The 21,322-nt window shown below is 42.7% G+C and overlaps 1 non-coding gene across 1 annotated transcript; it reads right to left on the bottom strand.

Annotated features, from left to right (window-relative positions):
- Nucleotides 1-532: 532 nt before the first annotated feature.
- On the bottom strand, nt 533-636 carry LOC112760120 (small nucleolar RNA R71). Its single transcript, XR_003180573.1, has one exon. It is a non-coding gene; the product is annotated as a small nucleolar RNA R71 (small nucleolar RNA).
- Nucleotides 637-21,322: the final 20,686 nt, after the last annotated feature.

Here is a 21,322-nt window from a genome sequence, read left to right as displayed (position 1 = left end):
CTTCCTTAGATTAAGGAGGGAGGCAAGAGGAAAGAAAGTGGTTGGTGCTGAGGAAGAAGAGGAATTCTTTGAAACAAACATGGAAGACAACATGGAAAACCATCATGAAGAAGAAGATCACAACCATGGGGGAGGAGGTAGAGCAAATCATGCTGGGGAGGATAGAAGAGTTTTGGGCTCTTACATCAATCCAAGCCCAGGCAATTGTGGAAGTAGCATCCAAAAGCCAACAATCCATGCCAACAACTTTGAACTTAAACCACAGCTCATCACCCTTGTTCAGAACAACTGTTCGTTTGGAGGAGGTGTTCAAGAAGACCCCAATCAACATTTGACCACCTTCCTGAGAATATGTGACACAGTGAAGTCTAATGGTGTTCATCCTGATACCTATAGACAACTCTTGTTTCCATTCTCACTTAGGGACAAAGCAGCCAAGTGGCTGGAATCTTTCCCAAGGGAAAGCTTGACAACTTGGGAAAACATGGTGAACAAATTTTTAGCAAGATTTTACCCTCCTCAACGAATCAATAGGCTGAGAGCTGAGGTCCAAACTTTCAGGCAACAAGATGGTGAGACTCTATATGAAGCATGGGAGAGGTTCAAGGACTTAACAAGGAGGTGTCCACCTGACATGTTCAACGAATGGGTGCAGCTGCACATTTTCTATGAAGGACTCTCTTATGAGTCAAAGAAGGCCGTAGACCATTCATTCGGAGGATCTTTGAACAAGAAGAAGACTATTGAGGAAGCCATAGATGTTATTGAAACAGTAGCAGAGAACGATTACTTCTATGCTTCCGAAAGAGGGAACACAAGAGGAGTAATGGAGCTAAACAATGTAGATGCTCTGTTGGCCCAAAACAAGCTCATTACCCAGCAGCTGGCTGACCTCACCAAGAAGATGGAGATGAACCAAGTAGCAGCAATCTCCACTTCATCAACAACCCAAGAAGGAGTGAATGAAGAAGCAGAGGGGAGTCAGGAGCAAGCCAACTACATTGGGAATTCACCAAGGAAAAACTATGATCCATACTCCAAGACCTACAACCCTGGATGGAGAAACCACCCAAACTTTGGGTGGGGAAGTGAGCAAGATCAAAACCAAGACCAGAGACGTTACAACTCCAACAACAATGCAGCTCACCAGCAATTCACACAGAGGACATCTCAACACCCCCACAACAACACTTCTCCGCATGCTTATCAAAACCAAAGTGGCACATCTGCTCCAAATCACTCATCAATTGATGACAAGCTCTCTAAGATTGAGGCCTTACTTGAAGGAATATGCCAAGAGATTCAAGAAAATAAGGTGTTCAAAGAGGAGGTGCGAGCCAATATTAAGAACCAGGGAGAGACCATCAGGAAGCTGGAATTCTAGGTGGGATATTTAGCTGAGAAGATTCCCAAACCTACTGATAGCTTCCCAAGTGACACAGAGAAAAACCCCAAAGGAGAAGGAAAGAAAGTAAGATGGGAAGATTGCAAAATGGTTACTGCGAGTGATCAAGAGACTGAAGACAAGCAAGGCAAACTTTGCAAACAACCTGAAGATAACTCAACAAAGGAGGAGGATAGAGATCGCCAAGAACCAGAAATCTCACAACAAGAGCTGCTGAAGTTCTATGCACCCTTTCCTCAACTGCTCAATGGTGCTGTGGGAAAGAGAATATACTCAAGGTTCCTAGACATGTTTGCATCTCTGGATGTAAACATACCATTCATCAAGGCAATTCGACAAATGCCTGCATTCATCAAGTATATGAAGGAACTTCTTCCTAGGAAAAGCTCACTCAAAGGAGGCCAGACTATAGTGATGAACAAGGAATGTAGTGCCCTTATTCAACCTGAGTTGCCTACAAAAAGAAGAGACCCAGGGAGTTTTCACATCCCTTGTGCCATAGGTGAAACTATGTTCGATAGAGCACTATGTGATTTGGGGGCTAGCATCAACTTACTGCCCTTATCCCTGGCGAAGAGGCTGCAGATCAATGAGATAATACCCACAGATGTAATCATCAGACTGGCTGACAAAACTCAAAAGCAAGCAATAGGACTGGTGGAAAATGTGTTGCTAAAGGTTGGGAAATACTTTCTCCTAACAGACTTTGTCATCTTGGACATGGAAGAGAGTCACACTCATCCAATCATATTGGGAAGACCATTCCTAGCTACGGTCAGAGCACTTATCGATGTAGAGAAAGGGGAGCTAATATTGAGAATCCATGATGAACGACTCAGCTTCAATATTTTCAAACTCTCACAAGAAACAGATCAAGAGGACAAGGAACTAAGCACAAATGATAATGAGACACTGAAGGAGGAAACAAGCACTAAAGCACAGCCATTTCATTCTGAGATCTCCTTAATAGATAAACAAGGAAAACAGCAATTGCCACAGCTCAAGGAAAAGTTGGAGGAACCTAAACCTCTAGAGGCAGGTGAAGACAGCATCACAACTCCTTGGAAAAAAGAGGTCACCAAGGGGAAGGCAACCTCAAAAGAAACAAAGAAGAAGGTACCAAGGAGATGGAGGAACAAGAAAATCCCTACGGAAGACTTCTCTCCAGGGGATAGAGTTGTCTCAACTTACTTCCCAGATATTCCCCCTAATCTCCCCACTGTACCATCTCAGTTACCCAAGGTCTTCACTATCAACAGAGCTCTTTCCCTGGAACATGTGGAGATCGTTGATCCAACCAATGGATATAAGTCCACAGCAAGAGGGGAGGACTTTAAGCACTACCAACCACCCTGATAAGGGAAAAACGTCAAGCTAGTGACGCTAAAGAAGCGCTTCATGGGAGGCAACCCATGTTTTATATGTTTTTAAAATAATGAATAAATCAATGTTTATGAATTTCAACCCAAACTTGACAAACACTTGGTGCAATCTTTATCATGCAGTATATAGTGAAGAACAAGTTTGGTGTTCAAAGCAAGCCAAGATGCATGCTAGTCTTAGGAGCTTTGAACAAAACTTTTCATCACGTTGCTTCAAACTAAGTTTGGTGTCACCCCATGGTGCCACCAAAATGCATAAGGATACACAAGTAGTTAGTTAGTTGAAATTCATAAATAAACAAACTCTTTTTCTTCTATTTATTATTCTAGCCGTAGAGTTTGATTTTTATGATATTAATTTCCTTATTTAAATCTTTATAGGAAAGGAAAAGAAGCATAAAAAGGGGATTGATTGGACAATTAAATGGGGGAGATTTCACCACTTAATGAAGAGCACTACACAAATGTCTCAAGAGGGAATGCATGGGGAAACGCTGCCATGCAACATTGGAGAAAGAAGACCCTTGAAGACAGAACCAATCACTCTCATTAAGTGATGATCCTTGTCCTTCCTTCATACACAACCCCAACCGTCCATCAAGAAACAATCCTTGCAATCCACACCTTCCATCCACTCATGATCTCCCTATATAAGTGAACCTTAGTGCATGATCATTCCTCACACTCAAATTCCCAGTCTCCACACTTCATACTTTCGGCTTGCTCAAACCCCTTCATCACACTCTGTCCTAGCCAACCTATTCCTCATCTCTCCGTATCCTCCAACCTCCATCTCAAAACAGAAACTCAATTCATGGCATCATCAAGCTCAAAGAGGCAAAAGAGGAAGGAACCCATGGAGAGTGTTCCTTTCAATGAGAAGAAATTCAAAACTGCCTTTCATGAACGTGAATTCGAATGGATAACGGCGAGAAAGATATTGCCAGAGTTAATCTTCCAAATCAATGCAGATGAGTCACCACAAATTCTGGAGAAAATCGAACAGAGGGGGTGGCAATTGCTCACAAGTCCAGAGGGGAAGATCAATGAAAACCTCATCAAAGAATTTTATGCGAATGTAGTAAGAGAGGATAAAACTATGGCCCCAACCTTCAAAAGTTACGTAAGAGGAAAAGAGGTGGACTTCAGCCCAAATGCCATAACAAGAGTTCTTCACCTGAAATCACCTCGTTTTGATGAGGAAAGTTATCAGGCAAGGATAAGTAGAAGCCCTGATAATAATGAGCTCTCAGAGATAGTGGCAGACATCTGTGTTATAGCAGCTGACTGGGAGAGGTACACAGATGGGAGTCCCAAGTTCATCAAGAGAGGAGACCTGAGCCCTGAAGCCAAGGGGTGGTTTGAACTTGTGAGGAGGTCCATTCTACCAGCTGCAAATAATTCAGAGGTAAACATCAATCGAGCTACTATGGTGCATTGCTTAATACAAGGTGGGGAAATCAATGTGAATGAGCTCATCGCCGAGGGGATTCAAGATTCGGCTGAGAAGGTTGATTCAGGTGCCAGGCTTTGGTACCCCAGCACCATTCTCCGCTTATGTAATAAGGCCAAGGTAGTATTTGAGGACAGCAATCCAGACTGGGTGAACCCAGGGAGGCCAGTTACACTCGAGCGATTGGTTTATACTACACCTGCTCAACAACAAAGAAGACCACAAATAGGAAAAGCAAAAGCAAAAGAAAGAGTTCACCAAAAGGAACCTCATCAGGAAGAATATCAACAAGGAGAGTATTCTGATCCAGCCAACTTGAACATGAGTCACCTTCTAAGAGCCATTGAGGATTTGGGGATGAGACCTATGGAAGGACAAGAGCAAATACTGAACCTTCAAACCAACTGGCTGAGCCAACAGGAAGCATGGCAAAAACAACAAATGGAGCAGCAGCAGGAACACTACTCCAGGCTCACTCAAGCCATCAACCAAGTGAATGAGAGGCAAGAGCTTCAAGAGAAGCACTTGCAAGAACTCAACCAGTGGCAGATAGCCCAAATGAAAACTTTCAATGAGTTCAGTGTACTCAATGAAGGAAGGCAACTACATAGGGAGGAGTTCTATGTGAACACTCAAGCCAAGTTGAACAACATGACTAGTAATATGCATCAGCTACACTATGCCATCCCTACATATGATGAGGTCAAAAAAGATTTTGTAGAACAAGAAGAGAGGAAGGTGAAACAGCAAAAAGAGACACTCAAGAAGAAGATGGAAGATGGTGGTTTCTGGAAGAAGCTGCTTGGAAAAGGCAAAGGAAGTGGGAGCACAAGCACTCAAGAGAGACACAATGAGGACAAGCAAGGATGGGAGCATGGGCATCCACATGAATGAAAGGTGGTGGAGTTCTTTTTAGTCCATCGTTTTCTATGCTTTAAAATAAGGAAGATCTTGTATGAAATAGAACCTGCTTCCATGTTATGTTTAAACTTTTTAAATTCTGTCTTTTAAGTTTTCTTTCTGAATAGGTCCATGATTTCTGGTTTAAATGTCACTGCATCTTTCCCTTATTTACTTGTAAGCTTGTCCATTTTAAATCAAATGAAGAAGAGAATGTTTATGTTTTTTTAAAAAGACCAGAGTAGAGTTCATAATGTGGAAGTGCATTCATGAATCTTTGGGGTAGTCATAAGTTAGCTAAGTTGGTTCAACCACAAGGCTAGGAGGACAACTATCTATCCTGAATACTTAACTTTGGATATACCCATGAGACTAAGTGTTCCGAGGGTTACCTGAAACTGTAGGTCGATCTCGGATGAGATCTTCTGTGCTGGTCGGAGCTGTTGTGTCCGACTTGTTGGACTGACTGCCCTGCTAAATCCTTGGTCACCGGAGGGTGGGGGTACCTGCAAGAGACTCCGATGCTTAAGTTAGCACGGGTATTAAACAGGTTTATTATGTGGAATCAGTGTATGAGTTATACTTGGGTGCTCCAGTGTATTTATAGTAGCGTGGGTTGACCTTTCTGATAAGATAAGTTAGTTATCCTATCTTATCTTATCTTATCTTGAGTGAAGTCAGCTTATCTTCAAGGGAACCGCCTTTATCCTTGTAGGCTAGGATTGCCTTTGGATTCTGGGTCGTGTTCCTCTATTTGGGCCCTTTTATTGGGCTTTGCTGTCGATTTGGCTGAGTTCTTTGTAAAGAAGTCGGTTCGCTTGACCTGAACAGGTCGGTCGCTTCGCTACTGAACATCCCGGTTCGGACAGCTCGACCCTGGGTATGAACAGTGCCCCTGTTTGAGCTCGGTCTTCTTTTTGAGGTCGAGTTCTCGACTTCGATCCTTCTTTAGTGAAGCCGAACTCAAGCATTTTGTCGATTCCCTTGCAGCAGCTTTTTTGAATGTAGAACGTTTTCCTCTAAAAGCGCGCCCTTTTGTATTAGCACTTTGTCTTGGGGAACGTGTGAGGGTTTAATGCCCTAATTAATTAGCTTTAATTGCTCCGTTTTTTCTTTTGGCTCTTTATTTTGATTTTTGAAAGCTCAGAGACAGTTTCTCTTCTTTTGCTCTTTTGTAACTGCTTCATCATTTTCTCCGTTATTCTCGTTCTCTTTTTTTTGCCTTCGCTTCTTCTTTTCTTTCGTGGCGGCGTTGCCCGGCGATTATCGAGACGACTTACATCTTTTCCTTTTGAAGCTTTCTCTTCTCCAGGTGAGTTCCATTCGCATTTTCTTTTCTCTTTCGCTGCTTTTGGCTTTTTTGTGATTAAGTTGTGATTTTGCTTTGAGGGATGTTTGGACCTTTCTGCTTCTACTGTGCCTTGGTTGTAGTCGTAATGCGTGTTATGAGTCTTTTTCGCCTTTCCTATTGCTTTGATGTGTTCTAGGGCTTCTGCATGTTATTTCTTGTTTGTGCTTTTGATGATAACGCATTTGATTCTGGAAAAAGGGGCTGGTGTCTTTGATGATTTCTTGTTTGGTATGCTCGGTGTTGGTACTTGCCTTTTACTTGATTTTGAAAAAAGTTTGCACCTTTCCTCTTGACCGTTTTTACTAAACTGTAGAAATAGTGTTTTCTTCTGATAAACCGTATGAGAGCGATCCTTTTTGCATTTTCGCTTTCATTTGTTTTTCTTTCTGAGAGGTACTGGGGTGCGAGTTGTGGATTTTTTCTGGAAACTTTGCCTGATTATTGCCTCCAAAGGATGCCCCAAGATTTTGGTTTGAGTCTTGGGGTTTTCCTTTTCTGTGTGATCTTCCTGCATCGTGTTGAGTTGTTTTTCCCTTGTCCGAGATGTTTTTAGTAATCCCCTCTTCTTTCTTTACTTTGTTGGATTTAGTTGGCCTCATGTCTTCTCTCAATAACATTGTAGAGATGTCTTCCAGAGTTCCCGAGGGGATGTCCGATTGGCTGCACTCCCTTGTTTTGTTGTGTGTTTCTATTGTGGATGCTGAATTTTGCACAGAGCTGAGGAAGCGCCATAGGATTTGTGCTAACGGTTCCCGCGAGGGTGATTATGAGCTTGTTGCTCCTGATTCTGATGAGAGAGTGTTTTCTGACTTCCGTCGAGGGGGAGCGTCCCTCTTTCTATGCTTATGAATACTTTTTCAGCCAATTGAACGTTACTTTCCCTTTTACTGCTTTTGAAACTGATTTGTTGTGGTCTTGCAACATTGCCCCCTCTCAGCTGCATCCAAACTCTTGGGGTTTTATCAAAATATTTCAGCTTCTTTGTCTGGAGTTGGATATAACACCTTCCGAGACTCTTTTCCTTTATCTTTTTGTCTCGGCCAAACCTGGGGGTTCCTCTAAAAAGAAAGCTTCCTGGGTTTCTTTTAGGTCGGCCCAGGGGCATAAAGTTTTTGCTATGTATCATGAGTCGTTTAAAGATTTTAAGAACTACTTCTTCCGGGTCCATGCCATCGAGGGGGTTCGCCCCTTTTTTCTTGATGAAAATGATGAACCTGCTTTTCCTCTGGAGTGGCAAAAGAATGTAAGAGTGCCACGTTATACGTGGGAAATGCTTAGTGAGGTTGAGCAGGCCTTTGTGGTCGTTCTTGAAGATTTATGGGGGAAGCCACCCCACCTAGACACGAAGAGATTTTTGAGTGATCCATCGTTGGTTCGGGCTGCCTTGGGTATTGCCTGATTTATTTTTATACTTGCTCCCGGGCTTTGTTTCTCCTGTGTTGTAACTTGTCTTTTGTTTTTTGTGTTTTTTAGAGATGTCGAAGAATAATGATTCTATAAGAGCCTATAAGAAGGCAAAGAAGGCGACCGCAGCACTAAACCTCTCGGCCAAAGCGGCTGGAGAGGGATCTTCTCAGCCTCTGGTTAAACCTCCTATACCGAGTTCTCCTGGGCCTAGGAGAGCAATTCCTACCCCTCGGGTCTGTCAGGTTGATCCTCCACAATCTTCCGTTGCGGCTCCTGGTCCCCCTCCTAGTAAGAAGCAAATAACAGCTGAACCTTTCAATCTTGACGCTCTTGACTTTGATGCAGTTGAGTTTGTAGATCAACAAGTCGGTCCTTATGGTGTTCTTCCTATGGACGACGCGTCGATTCTTCATCATTTTGATTACATCACTCGTAGTGGTATCAAGTTGGCACATATGGGGGCGGCCCTATATCGGACTGCTCAAAGTCTCCCTCTTCATGCCACTAAAGCTTTTATGGAGGAGGCCAAACAGGAGTTTGATCGGATGAAGGATTTGAAAGGGGAGCTTGAAGTAAGGGTGGCCAGGTTGGAGAAAGATTTGGAAAATGAGAAGGCTATTTCTACTTCTTTGGCTGGCTCTCTGAAACTGGCCGAGGACACGGCTATGCGGCATAAGGATAGTTATTTGACATCTTACCGGGAGGTGTTGCGCCTAAGAGAAAAATTGGAGAATGCCCGGGAGAATTATTCCGAACTTCAAGGTCACCTTGTTGGCAGTGTAACTGCTGCCTATGAAAACCTGAAGGCACAAGTTCGGGTTATTGCTCCCGAGGCTGATCTGAGCCTCTTCAGCTTGGAGAACGTTGTCAGGGATGGCAAGGTTGTCCCTGATGACGAGGACGAGGATGATGTCGATCCTCCCCCTGTAGCTTCTACCAAGGTGTCGACTCCTGCTGTCCCTGCCGAGGTCGGTCCTCCTGTTTCTGATCCCGACTGCCAAATTCTGAATCGGGATGACGGTACGGTAGATGCCGTTCCTCTCCAGACTCGGCCTCCGTCTCCTCAGCCTGATGCTGCTAAAAAGTCATCTGATTCTTAGCTTTTTATGTTTATTCTGGACATGTGGTTGGCCTGGCCTGTGGGCTTTATTAAACTCTTTACGTTTTGCTGACACTTTCCTGTTGCTCGCCTTAGCAACTTTTGTTTTTTATAAAAAAACAAATGGTAGCATGCTTTAGTTTCTTTGTGGTAGGTTTTGGTTGCCTCCGAGGCTTTTTGACCTTGTGGATTTTGTCTTTTGTGCTGAACTTAGTATTTCTTTTTCCGTGAATGTTGGAGCCTTACAGCTTAACCGCTTTTTTGGACTGCTTTTGCATTTTGAATTTTGAATCCTTTGTGGTTGTGGCTAGGTAGATCTAACTTGATTTTTGGTTCGTTCTCGCTCGATTTGTGACCAGATCCCTTCAAGTTGGTCTCCGAGTTGTTTTCGCAGTCCATTTCCAAGTTATTTTTGTGATCCTTTTCCTGGATCTTTGTCAAATCTCTTTCCGGTACTACTTTGATAACTTTTAGTAGTAGTAAGAGTCTGACTTGGCGTATCAGTCTCCTTTAAGTTATTTATAGTCCTCTTTCTTGGATCTTTGTCAGATCTCTTTCGGGGACTTCTTTGATAACTTTTAGTGGTAGTAGGAGTCCGACTTGGCGTATCGGTCTCCTTTAAGTTATTTGTAGTCCTCTTTCTTGGATCTTTGTCAGATCTCTTTCAGGGACTACTTTAATAACTTTTAGTGGTAGTAGGAGTCCGACTTGGTTATATCGGTCTCCTTTAAGTTATTTGTAGTCCTCTTTCTTGGATCTTTGTCAGATCTCTTTCAGGGACTACTTTAATAACTTTTAGTGGTAGTAGGAGTCCGACTTGGTTATATCGGTCTCCTTTAAGTTATTTGTAGTCCTCTTTCTTGGATCTTTGTCAGATCTCTTTCAGGGACTACTTTAATAACTTTTAGTGGTAGTAGGAGTCCGACTTGGCGTATCGGTCTCCTTTAAGTTATTTGTAGTCCTCTTTCTTGGATCTTTGTCAGATCTCTTTCAGGGACTACTTTAATAACTTTTAGTTGTAGTAGGAGTCCGACTTGGTTATATCGGTCTCCTTTAAGTTATTTGTAGTCCTCTTTCTTGGATCTTTGTCAGATCTCTTTCAGGGACTACTTTGATAACTTTTGTTTTGGGCTGACTTTGTCGTATCGAGCCCTTCTAAGTTAAAGTAATCCTCTTTAATAGGGTTGGCCAGACCTCTTTCCAGGGTTTACTTATAACTTGGGTTGACTTGGTCCGACTTGGCAACGTCGGCCAGTCTTAAAGTTATTATTTTAGCGATCCGTAAGACCTCGTCAGGTTCTTTTTAAGATTGCTTTCGATAACTTCTTACATTATTCCGTGTTCATCTTTGCCGATTTGTAGAAAGTGGTTGTCATCTCTAGATCGTCCTTTGGGTGAATCGCGTTTTCACCTTTATCGGACGGTTTGTCTTTATCGTGATCGTATAGTGAAATTGTTTTTCACTTTCTGCCGATCTGTCGCTTTATAATCGGACGATGAATGCTTCAGATTAATGCGTCTTGAAATCTTTGTAGAATATCTCAGAAATATTTTATTTAAAAGAAAAGGGAGAAATATATACATATGGGATTGTCTGAGTCTCAACTTGGTGCCTCATTAAAAAACCTTTTCAGGAAAAAGAGTGCATCCAATGATGAGGTCTTTTATATACTTTTTTCTAATTGTAGTACCTTCTGAGGTTACAGGCGTGCCATGACCTGGGAAGCTCTCGTCCATCGAGTTCGGACAGTCTGTAGTAGCCCTTTCCAAGCACTTCTATAACTCGGTAGGGTCCTTTCCAGTTTGCTGCCAGTTTTCCCTCTCTTGGTCGAGTTATTCCGATATCATTTCAGATTAGGATGAGATCATTTTTTATGAAACTTGGCACCACCTTTTGATTATATCTGGAAGCCATTCGGCGTTTTAGAGCTTCTTCCCTGACTCGAGCTCTTTCTTGGGTTTCGGGTAACAAGTCGAGCTCTTCTCTCTGAAGTTGGGAGTTCACTCCTTCATTGTAGTGAACTACTCTTGGCGATCCTTCCTCAATTTCTACTGGGATCATCGCTTCTGTTCCATATGCTAATCGGAAGGGGGATTCCTTCGTGGTTGAATGTGGAGTTGTTCGATATGCCCATAGGACCTGTGGAAGTTCTTCTGCCCAGGCTCCCTTTGCATTTTATAATCTCCATTTTAGTCCAGCCAATATGACTTTGTTAGCCACCTCGGCCTGTCCATTGGCTTGTGGATGCTCAACGGAGGTGTACTGGTGCTTTATATTCAGGTCGGCTACTAGTTTTCTGAAGCCTGCATCTATGAATTGAGTGCCATTGTCTGTAGTTATCGAATATGGAATCCCGAATCTCGTGACAATGTTTCTATATAAGAATTTTCGACTTCTTTGAGCGGTGGCATTGGCTAGGGGCTCTGCTTCGATCCACTTCGTAAAGTAATCTACGCCCACTATGAGGAATTTAACTTGTCCTGATCCCTGTGGGAAGGGGCCGAGAAGGTCGAGTCCCCATTTTGCGAATAGCCAAGGTGAAGTCACGCTGATGAGCTCTTCTGGCGGGGCGATGTGAAAGTTGGCGTGTTTTTGACATGATGGACATGTCTTTACAAATTCTGTGGCTTCTTTTTGTAAAGTTGGCCAATAGAATCCTGCCCGGAGTACCTTTTTGGCGAGAGCTCGCGCTCTGAGATGATTACCACAAATGCCGCTATGTATTTCTTCTAGTACTTCCTTTGTGTTGGAGGTCGGTACGCATTTTAGTAAAGGTATTGAGATTCCTCTTTTGTATAGGATGTTGTTTATGATGGTGTAGTACTGTGCCTCTCTTTTTAACTTTTTTGCCTCCTTTTCTTCTGCGGGGAGTGTTCCTTCTTTGAGTTAGTTGATTATGGGGGTCATCCATCATTGGTCCTGACTTGTTATGGCAAAGATTTGTTCCTCTTCCGAGATTGATGGGTTTTGCAGCATTTCCTGGATGAGGCTTCTATTGTTGCCCCCTGGTTTGGTGCTGGATAGTTTTGAGAGTGCATCAGCTCGGGCATTTCGTTCGCAGGGTATGTGGCAGATCTTATATTCCCCGACTTGTCCGAGCAGTTCCTTGGTTTTATGCAAATACTTTTTCATGGTGGGATCTTTGGCTTGGTAGCTCCCTGTTATTTGTGATGTGACCACTTGTGAATCGCTGTAAATGTTGAGTTTTTGAGCTCCGACCTCTTTAGCCAGCTTCAAACCAGCTAATAGTGCTTCATATTCCGCCTGGTTATTGGAGGCCGGGAACCCGAACTTGAGGGAGAGCTCAATTTGGGTTCCTTGGTTGCTTTCTATTATCACGCCTGCGCTGCTTCCAGTTTTATTTGAGGAGCCGTCCACGTAGAGATTCCATTCTGTGGGAGTTTCCGGGGTATCTGTGAATTCTGCGATGAAGTCGGCTAGATATTGTGATTTGATGGCCGTCCGAGCTTCATATTGGAGGTCGAACTCTGATAACTCGACCGCCCATTGTAGAATTCTGCCTGCTAAATCTGTTTTCTGCAGTATTCCTTTTATGGGTTGGTTAGTTCTGACCTTAATGGTATGAGCCTGAAAGTATGGGCGGAGTCGTTGAGATGTTAGGATGAGAGTATAGGCAAATTTTTCTATTTTCTGGTAGTTCAGCTCAGATCCCTGTAGTGCTTTGCTAATGAAGTAGACGGGTTGTTGCCCATTTTCGTCTTCTCTGACTAGTGCTGAGGCTATCGCTCAATTTCCTACCGCGAGATATAATACAAGTGGTTCTCCTTCTTGTGGTCGAGATAGGATAGGTGGCCGTCCTAAGAACTCCTTGAAGTCCCGAAAATCTTGCTCACATTCTGTCGTCCATTCGAACTGTTTTCCCTTTCTTAAAGTAGCATAGAAGGGGAGAGATCTTATCGCAGCTCCTACTAAGAATCGGGATAGGGCGGCCAATCTCCCGTTGAGTTGCTGTATCTCTTTGACACAGGTTGGGCTCTTCATGTTGAGTATAGCTTGGCATTTGTCTGGATTTGCCTCGATTCCCCTTTGTGTGAGCATGAATCCCAAGAACTTGCCTGCTTCAATTGCGAAGGTGCATTTTGCGGGGTAGAATCGCATGTCATGTTTCCTTATAGTGTTGAATACTTGGGACAGGTCGGACAGTAATGTATTTTCGCTTTGTGTTTTTATCAACATGTTGTCCACGTATACTTCCATGATTTTCCCGATGTGAGTAGAGAAGACTTTGTTCATTAACCTTTGATAAGTGGCTCCCGCGTTTTTGAGACCGAAAGGCATCACGATGTAGCAGTAGTTTGCTTTGGGTGTCAAGAACGATGTTTTTTCTTGATCTGGTGGATGCATGGGGATTTGGTTGTATCCTGAATAGGCGTCCATAAACGATAGGTATCTGTATCCGGAGGAAGCATCTACCAGAGCGTCAATACTTGGGAGTGGATATGGATCTTTTGGGCAGGCTTTGTTGAGATCGGTGTAATCGGTACACATGCGCCATTTCCCGTTTGATTTTTTCACCAACACGACGTTGGCTAGCCATAGTGGGTACTTGACTTCTCTTATGAATCCTGCCTCCAGTAGCGTTTGTACTTGTTCTTCCACAGCTTGGGATCGTTCCGGTCCGAGTTTTCTTCGCTTCTGCTGTACCGGCCGAGATCCTGGATAGACTGCCAACTTGTGGCACATTAACTTAGGGTCTATGCCTGGCATGTCTGCGGCTTTCCATGCGAAGAGGTCGGCATTATCTCGTAGGAATTGTATCAGTGAGTTTTTTGAATCTCCTCTTAGGACCGTGCCGATATTAGTTGTTTTATCCGAGGTATCTCCAATCTGAACCTTCTCTGTCTCGCCTTCTGGGTGCGGACGGAGTTCTTCCCGACGCTAAGCTCCACCAAGCTCAATTGTATGAAACTTTTCTCCTCTTCCTTTGAGGTTTAAGCTCTCGTTATAGCAACGACGTGCCATCCTTTAATCTGCTTTTATCGTGGCTATCCCTTCTGTAGTTGGGAATTTCATGCATAGATGTGGGGTTGAGACTATTGCGCCGAGTTGATTGAGTGTTGTCTGACCTATGAGAGTATTGTAGGCTGAACTTACGTTGACTACTATGTAGTCTATTTTGAGGGTCTTAGATTGGTTCCCTTTTCCAAAAGTAGTGTGTAGCGATACGTATCCCAATGGTTGTATCGGGTTGTCTCCTAGTCCAAACAGATTGTTCGGGTATGCTCTAAGTTCCCTTTCGTCTAAGCCGAGTTTGTCGAAAGCTGTTTTGAATAAGATGTCGGCAGAACTCCCTTGGTCTACTAGTGTGCGGTGTTGATTGGTGTTTGCCAGTATAATTGTGATGACCATGGGATCGTCGTGTCCCGGAATGATGCCGGATGCGTCCTCTTTAGTAAATGTTATCGCCGGGATGTCGGGTGCTTCCTCCTTTCCCTCAACGTGGTATACTTCTTTGAGATATCTCTTTCGGGACGATTTGGAGATCCCACCTCCTGCGAATCCGCCATGTATCGTGTGGACGTGCCTTTCTGGAGTCCGAGGTGACCGTTCAGTTCGTCCATCCTCTTCGTCTCTCCGTCTTTTTCTTTGGTCATCATCCCGGGTGGCCAGAAATCGATCTAATTTGCCTTCTCTTACCAATTTTTCTATGATGTTTTTCAAGTTGAAGCATTCATTGGTAGAGTGCCCTCGAATCCGATGGTATTCACAATATTCCTTCCGATTTCCTCCTCCCCTTTTGCCTTTGAGTGGTCGTGCTGGGGGAATTTTCTCTGCATGGCAGACTTCTTTGTATATGTCGACCAAGGATGCTTTGAGAGGAGTATAGTTATGGTACTTTTGATTTTCTCACCCTGTCGGTCTTCTTTCCTTTTGGAGTCCTTGTCTTTGTCTCGGTAGGAGGCTCCATATTTTGAGGTTTCTCCCAACCGAGCGTTCTCTTCCATGTTGATGTATTTTTCTCCTCGCTCCTGTACTTTGTCTAGGGAGGTAGGATACTTCTTTGATATGGATTGGCTGAAAGGCCCTTCTCGTAAGCCATTGATAAGCCCCATGATGGCGGCCTCTATTGGTAAACTTTGTATGTCCATGCATGTTTTGTTGAATCTTTCCATGTAGTTGCGAAGGCTCTCCCGATCTCCTTGCTTGATCCCTAGTAAACTGGGTGCGTGCTTAGCCTTATCTTTCTAGATGGAGAATCTGGCCAGGTCGTCGAAGTTTGTGATGGACTTCGGAGGTAGGTTGTCGAACCATCTTATCGCCGTTTTTGTGAGAGTTGTTGGAAAATCTTTGCAGCGAACGGCGTCTGAGGCATCGGTAAGGTACATCCTGCTTCTGAAATTGCTAAGATGATGGTTGGGATCTGTGGTGCCATCGTATAAAACCATATCCGGAAGCTTGAAGTCTTTTGGAATTTTGGTCTTCATGATTTCCCTGGTGAATGGGTCCTGTTCTTTGCGTGAAGTTTCCTCAGGAGTGGTCCGAGGAGCTTTCGTTTTGAGGTCGGCCTCTAATTGCTGTAGTTTTTCTTCTAGTTCTCGACGTCGCCGTACCTCTCTTTGCAGATCCTTTCCGATCTCCCATTGTTGTTGGGTTTCTTTCTCAAGTTGTTTTAAACGATTTTGGAGTGCTTCCATGGCTCCCGGATTTGGTGAGTTTTTGTCCCCGTTGGATTCTGGGGTATCCTTTAGCGTAGTGTCCGCGTTCTTATGCGGTGTTCTGTTCTCCAGATCTGAATCGTGGTCGTTGTCATGGCCGTCCGCCATGGTTTTGGGATCACTTCCAGGTCCCCGGCAACGGCGCCAATGTTCCAAGGGTTACCTGAAACTGTAGGTCGATCTCGGATGAGATCTTCTGTGCTGGTCGGAGCTGTTGTGTCCGACTTGTTGTACTGACTGCCCTGCTGAATCCTTGGTCACCGGAGGGTGGGGGGTACCTGCAAGAGACTCCGATGCTTAAGTTAGCACGGGTATTAAATAGGTTTATTATGTGGAATCAGTGTATGAGTTATACCTGGGTGCTCTAGTGTATTTATAGTAGCGTGGGCTGACCTTTCTGATAAGATAAGTTAGTTATCCTATCTTATCTTATCTTATCTTGAGTGAAGTCAGCTTATCTTCAAGGGAACCGCTTTTATCTCTGTAGGCTGGGATTGCCTTTGGATTCTGGGTCGTGTTCCTCTATTTGGGCCCTTTTATTGGGCTTTGCTGTCGATTTGGCCGAGTTCTTCGTAAAGAAGTCGGTCCGCTTGACCTGAACAGGTCGGTCGCTTCGCTACTGAACATCCCAGTTCGGACAGCTCGACCCTGGGTATGAACACTAAGTTAATAACAAGATCCTAATAAGAGAAAAGGGAAAGAACAATGGAAGTGAAAAACAAAAGAAAAAGAGTAAGCAATAAGGCTAGGCACCAATGGTTTGGACCTTGAGACAAGTGTCTGTGGTGCTCCTGTGTGAGGGATCTACTTGGATGAATAAGCTCTCAGGGGTGTTTTATCACTTGGTAACTTGGGTTAACTAACCCGGGATTATCAGCTGAAAATCCACTATCAAGAGTAACCCTCACTACAGAGCATTTAATAACCCAAAGAGGTGCTGGACACCAAGGTCTCAAGAAAAGAAAATAAATAAACTATATGCCTGTGGTGTGTATGTATGGGGGAGAGACTTGAGGGAGTAAGTCTTTAGGGGTGCTTCAACACCTAGCACCTTGAACCAACTGGTTTGGGAGTGTTGGCTGAAAACTTATCTTAAAGAGTTGCCCCCTTACAGAGCACTTAGCCTAAATAACACAAATAACCCTTGAAATAATAATAAAAGGATCAATGAATAAAAGTCTCATGGGATATAAACAAAGTAAGTGTTTAGGGACATGATAAAAGTCTGAAAGCCAGTAATGGAATGAACCTAAGTTGCTATATATGAAACCACCATAAAATCAGTAACATGACTTCCACAAGAATGACTCATTCCTCTGGATATTCCATTCATCATTCTCTTGTTCCAGTACTTGCTTAGGGACAAGCAAGCTTTAAGTTTGGTGTTGTGATGCCAGGGCATCTTGGCCAGTTTTACTGACCTTTTCTTTACTCTTTTTAGGGTAGTTTCATGCATTTCTTTAGGAAATAAGCTAGTTTTGGGTAGATATTCACCTACACCTTGATTCAAGCATACATTGTGCATTTTACATTATTTTATGAGGATTTTGCATGAATTTAGTGACAAATTGTATGCTGCATTACGCATGACTTGGACTAGAACTTTGATGCACTCTGTTGCTTGATTTCAGGACCAAAGGAAGCAAGAAAAGGGAGGTAACTTGCAAGGTTAATGAGAAAAGTGATTGCCAATAACACTCTCAAAGCCATCATTACCCACATTAAGAGTCACGTTAACTAAGTTAACGTGCACTCTAACGTGGAGAAGGAAAGTTGAGCCAACGTTAGTGACACTTAACATTGTCACTAACGTTGGCAAACACTCATGAGTGGCCACGTTAGAGCCCACGTTAACCTAGTTAACGTGGCCTCTAACGTTAAAGGGGGAAGAGAAGCCAACGTTAGTGACATTCAACATTGTCACTAACGTTGGCCTAAGGATGCAACACACCATGTTAACTCCCACGTTAACTTAGTTAACGTGGGAGCTAACGTAAGAAGTGAGAGTTGTCGACAACGTTAGTGACACTCAACATCGTCACTAACGTTGGAAGCAACCACACAACTCCCCAAGGAGCCACGTTAACTTCCATGTTAACTTAGTTAACGTGGAAGCTAACGATGAGGAATGAATGATGAGCCAACGTTAGTAACACTCAACATTGTCACTAACGTTGGGATGGCTAAGAATGGCCACGTTAGAAGCCACATTAACCTAGTTAACGTGGACTCTAACGTGAGATCTAGGGGCACATTGGAACGTTAGTGACAATGTTGAGTGTCACTAACGTTCTCGAAGTTTGGCAAAGCCACGTTAGAAGCCACGTTAACCTAGTTAACGTGGGCTTTAACGTGAAGCAAAAAGGGGCACACTGGAACGTTAGTGACAATGTTGAGTGTCACTAACGTTCTCGAAGGTTGGCAAGGCCACGTTAGAAGCCACGTTAACCTAGTTAACGTGGGCTCTAACGTGAGGCAAAGGGGTACATTGGAACGTTAGTGAAAATGTTAAGTGTCACTAACGTTCTCGAACTTATACTTTCACTAAATGTTAACACCCCTAACGCCCTGAGCAAAAGTCTCTGCCCACTTAGCACTTTCTCTCTGCAAGTAAAGCCAAGCCCAAATGAAGAAAAGAACTGCTTCAAACTCAAGATCCAAAGGCCCAAGACTTGAAGAGCAAACTAGAAGCTGAGAAGAGTAGTATATATAGGAGTAGCTTTGAATTGTTAAAGGAGTTCTAGAGGCTGGAAAAAGAGAACTACTCTCTGTATTTTACCTTCTCTGCATTTTCTAGTTTTATGATGTATTCTCCATCTTTGTTTTCATTTTCTAGAACTATGAACAACTAAACCCCTTTCATTGGGTTAAGGAGCTCTGTTGTAATTTGATGGATCAATACTAATTTTCATTATTCTTCTTCTATCTTTTCTCTTGATTTTACTTGAAAGCTTTCGATCTTCATCCCATTGAGTAGTTATCTTGGAAAAGAAGCTATTCAAACTTGGATCTCTTTGGAACCTTGAAAGAGGAATGAAGAGATCAAGCTAGAAATGCTTTCTCATGTTGGACCAAATTGGGTTTGGATGGGTATGTGACTATAACCCTCTCAATACTTGATTTGGGAAATGCATGTGGTATAATCAGTGACCATACTTTATCTCTTCTCATGAGCAATTGACCAAGGAATTGGCTATTGATCAAGACTTGAGAGATTGAATTACAAGAAATTGTAATTCAATCAATTAAGATTGCCAAGGAGATCAATGAGTGCATTGATTGAGGAAGAGATGAAAATGAACTTGATCCGGAGAATTGCAACATCTCCTAAGCCCAATGAACTCCCCATCTCTGATCTTACCCATTCTCTTTAATTTCTGCCATTTACTTTTATGAGCAAATCCCCAATTCCCATTTACAATTCTGCAATTTATTTTTAGTCATTTACTTCCAGTCCTTTAATTCTAGCATTTACTTTTCTGTTATTTACATTCCCGCCATTTTATTTTCTGCAACTCTCAACCCAAATTCTGGATTCGCTCAACTAGAACATTCTTCTAATTAAAGTTGCTTGATCAATCAATCCCTGTGAGATTCGACCTCACTCTATTGTGAGTTTTTACTTGACGACAAATTCGGTACACTTGCTGAAGGGAGATTTGTTGAGAGACAAGTTTTCCGTGCATCAAGTTTATACATAAACTTGATGCACGGAAAACTTGTCTCTCAACAAATCTCCCTTCGGCAAGTGTACCGAATTGTCGTCAAGTAATAACTCACAAAAGAGTGAGGTCGAATCCCACAGAGATTAACGGATTAAGCAATCAATGGTTAATTGATTATCCTAGTAAGATGAATCAGATTGGTAGGATAAACAACAAGGAATTGTAAATTGACAGAAAAGTAAAGAAAGCAATAAAGTGCAGAAAAGTAAAATGGCAAGAAAAGTAAATATAAGAACTAAAAATAAAATGAACATTGGGATCAAGAGATATTGCAATCCTCCGGATCAAGTTCATTCCCATATCTTCCTCAATCAATGCACTCATTGATCTCCTTGGCAATCTTAAGTGATTGAATTACAATTTCTTGTAATTCAATCTCTCAAATCTTGATCAATAGCCAATTCCTTGGTCAATTGCTCATGAGAAGAGATCAAGTATGGTCACTGATTATACCACATGCATTTCCCAAATCAAGCATTGAGAGGATTATAGTCACATATCCATCCAAACCCAATTTGGTCCAGCATGAGAAAGCATTTCTAGCTTGATCTCTTCATTCCTCTTTCAAGGTTCAGAAGAGATCCAAGTATGAATAGTTTCTTTTCCAAGATAACTACCCAATTGGATGAAGATCGAAAGCTTTCAAGTAAAATCAAGAGAAAAGAAAGAAGAGAAGAATAAGAACTACAATTGATCCATTGAATCACAATAGAGCTCTCTAACCCAATGTAAAGAGATAGTTGGTCATTGCTCTACAAAAATAGAAAAGAAAGAAAGTGCAGAAAAGTAAAGATGAAGATAAAAACTAAAACTGAAACTTCAAATTCATAAATGAAAATTACAACTAAAATGAAACTACTCCTAAGGAAGAAAAGAAGAGAAAAGTAAGAAGAGTGGTTGAGGGGAGGGGTCCGAAGACCCACTCCCCTTGGAGTGTGCCAATTCACAGAAGTTCGAATTGGTCTTCACTCTCTCCCCCTTCCTTCAATTCTCCATAATTCCAGAATGTCACAGAATGTAAAAACTAAGGCCTTTATATAGGCTCTCCTAAATTACAAAATGAAAATAAAAGCAAATTACAATAAAATGAAAATTCCTATTCTAGATGCTTCTTGTGGTCTTGATTGGTAGACAATTGTGGGCTTGCTTGCTTGAGCTTTGAAGTGGACTTGAGAGAGAAGTGAGTTAAGTTGAGGCCCAGGTGCTAAAGTTAGTGCTAAAGTTAGCCACACTAACGCTACAAGTGTGGCGTTAGTGCTAAAGTTATTGTGGCTAACGTTGCACTTGCTGCCCAGTTGGTATTTTTAGGGCTTAAAAGATGCCTCTTGTTTGTGCTCAAATTTTATGACCACTATAGAGTATTATATATCGTTGGAAAGCTCTGAATGTCAGCTTTCTAACGCAACTGGAATCACCTCAATTGGACCTCTGTAGCTCAAGTTATGCTCCTTTGAAATGGACATGGTCGCTGGCATATATGCCAACGTTACTGGAAATGTTGATTGCCAATAACGCTAGCGATCAGGGCTTCATTATTTTCAGTTTCTGAATCTCAAACTTAGTGTCCACCCCATACTATTATACATTGTTGGAAAGCCCTGGATGTCTACTTTCCAATGCATTTGGAAGCGCATCATTTGAAGCTTTACAACTCGAGTTACACTTCTTGGAAGGTGAAGAGGTCAGTTGGCCTTAATACAGGTTGATACCATGTTCATCATTGGACATTCGGAGCAGTTTTTCTCCCTCAAATTTAGTGTCAACCATGTAGTGCCATATATGCTTGGAAAGCTCTGGAATCCTACTTTCCAATGCCACTGGAATCACCTCATTTGGAGTTTTGTGGCTCAGGTTATGCGTGTTTGAAGAAGGCATGGTCAGGCTGCCAGGTGCCACGTTAACTAAGTTAATGTGGGAGTTAA

Source organism: Arachis hypogaea, chromosome 16, assembly GCF_003086295.3.
Source record: "Arachis hypogaea cultivar Tifrunner chromosome 16, arahy.Tifrunner.gnm2.J5K5, whole genome shotgun sequence".
In the NCBI taxonomy this organism is placed as follows: Eukaryota; Viridiplantae; Streptophyta; class Magnoliopsida; order Fabales; family Fabaceae; genus Arachis; species Arachis hypogaea.
This window is presented reverse-complemented; position numbering and strand designations above follow the sequence as displayed.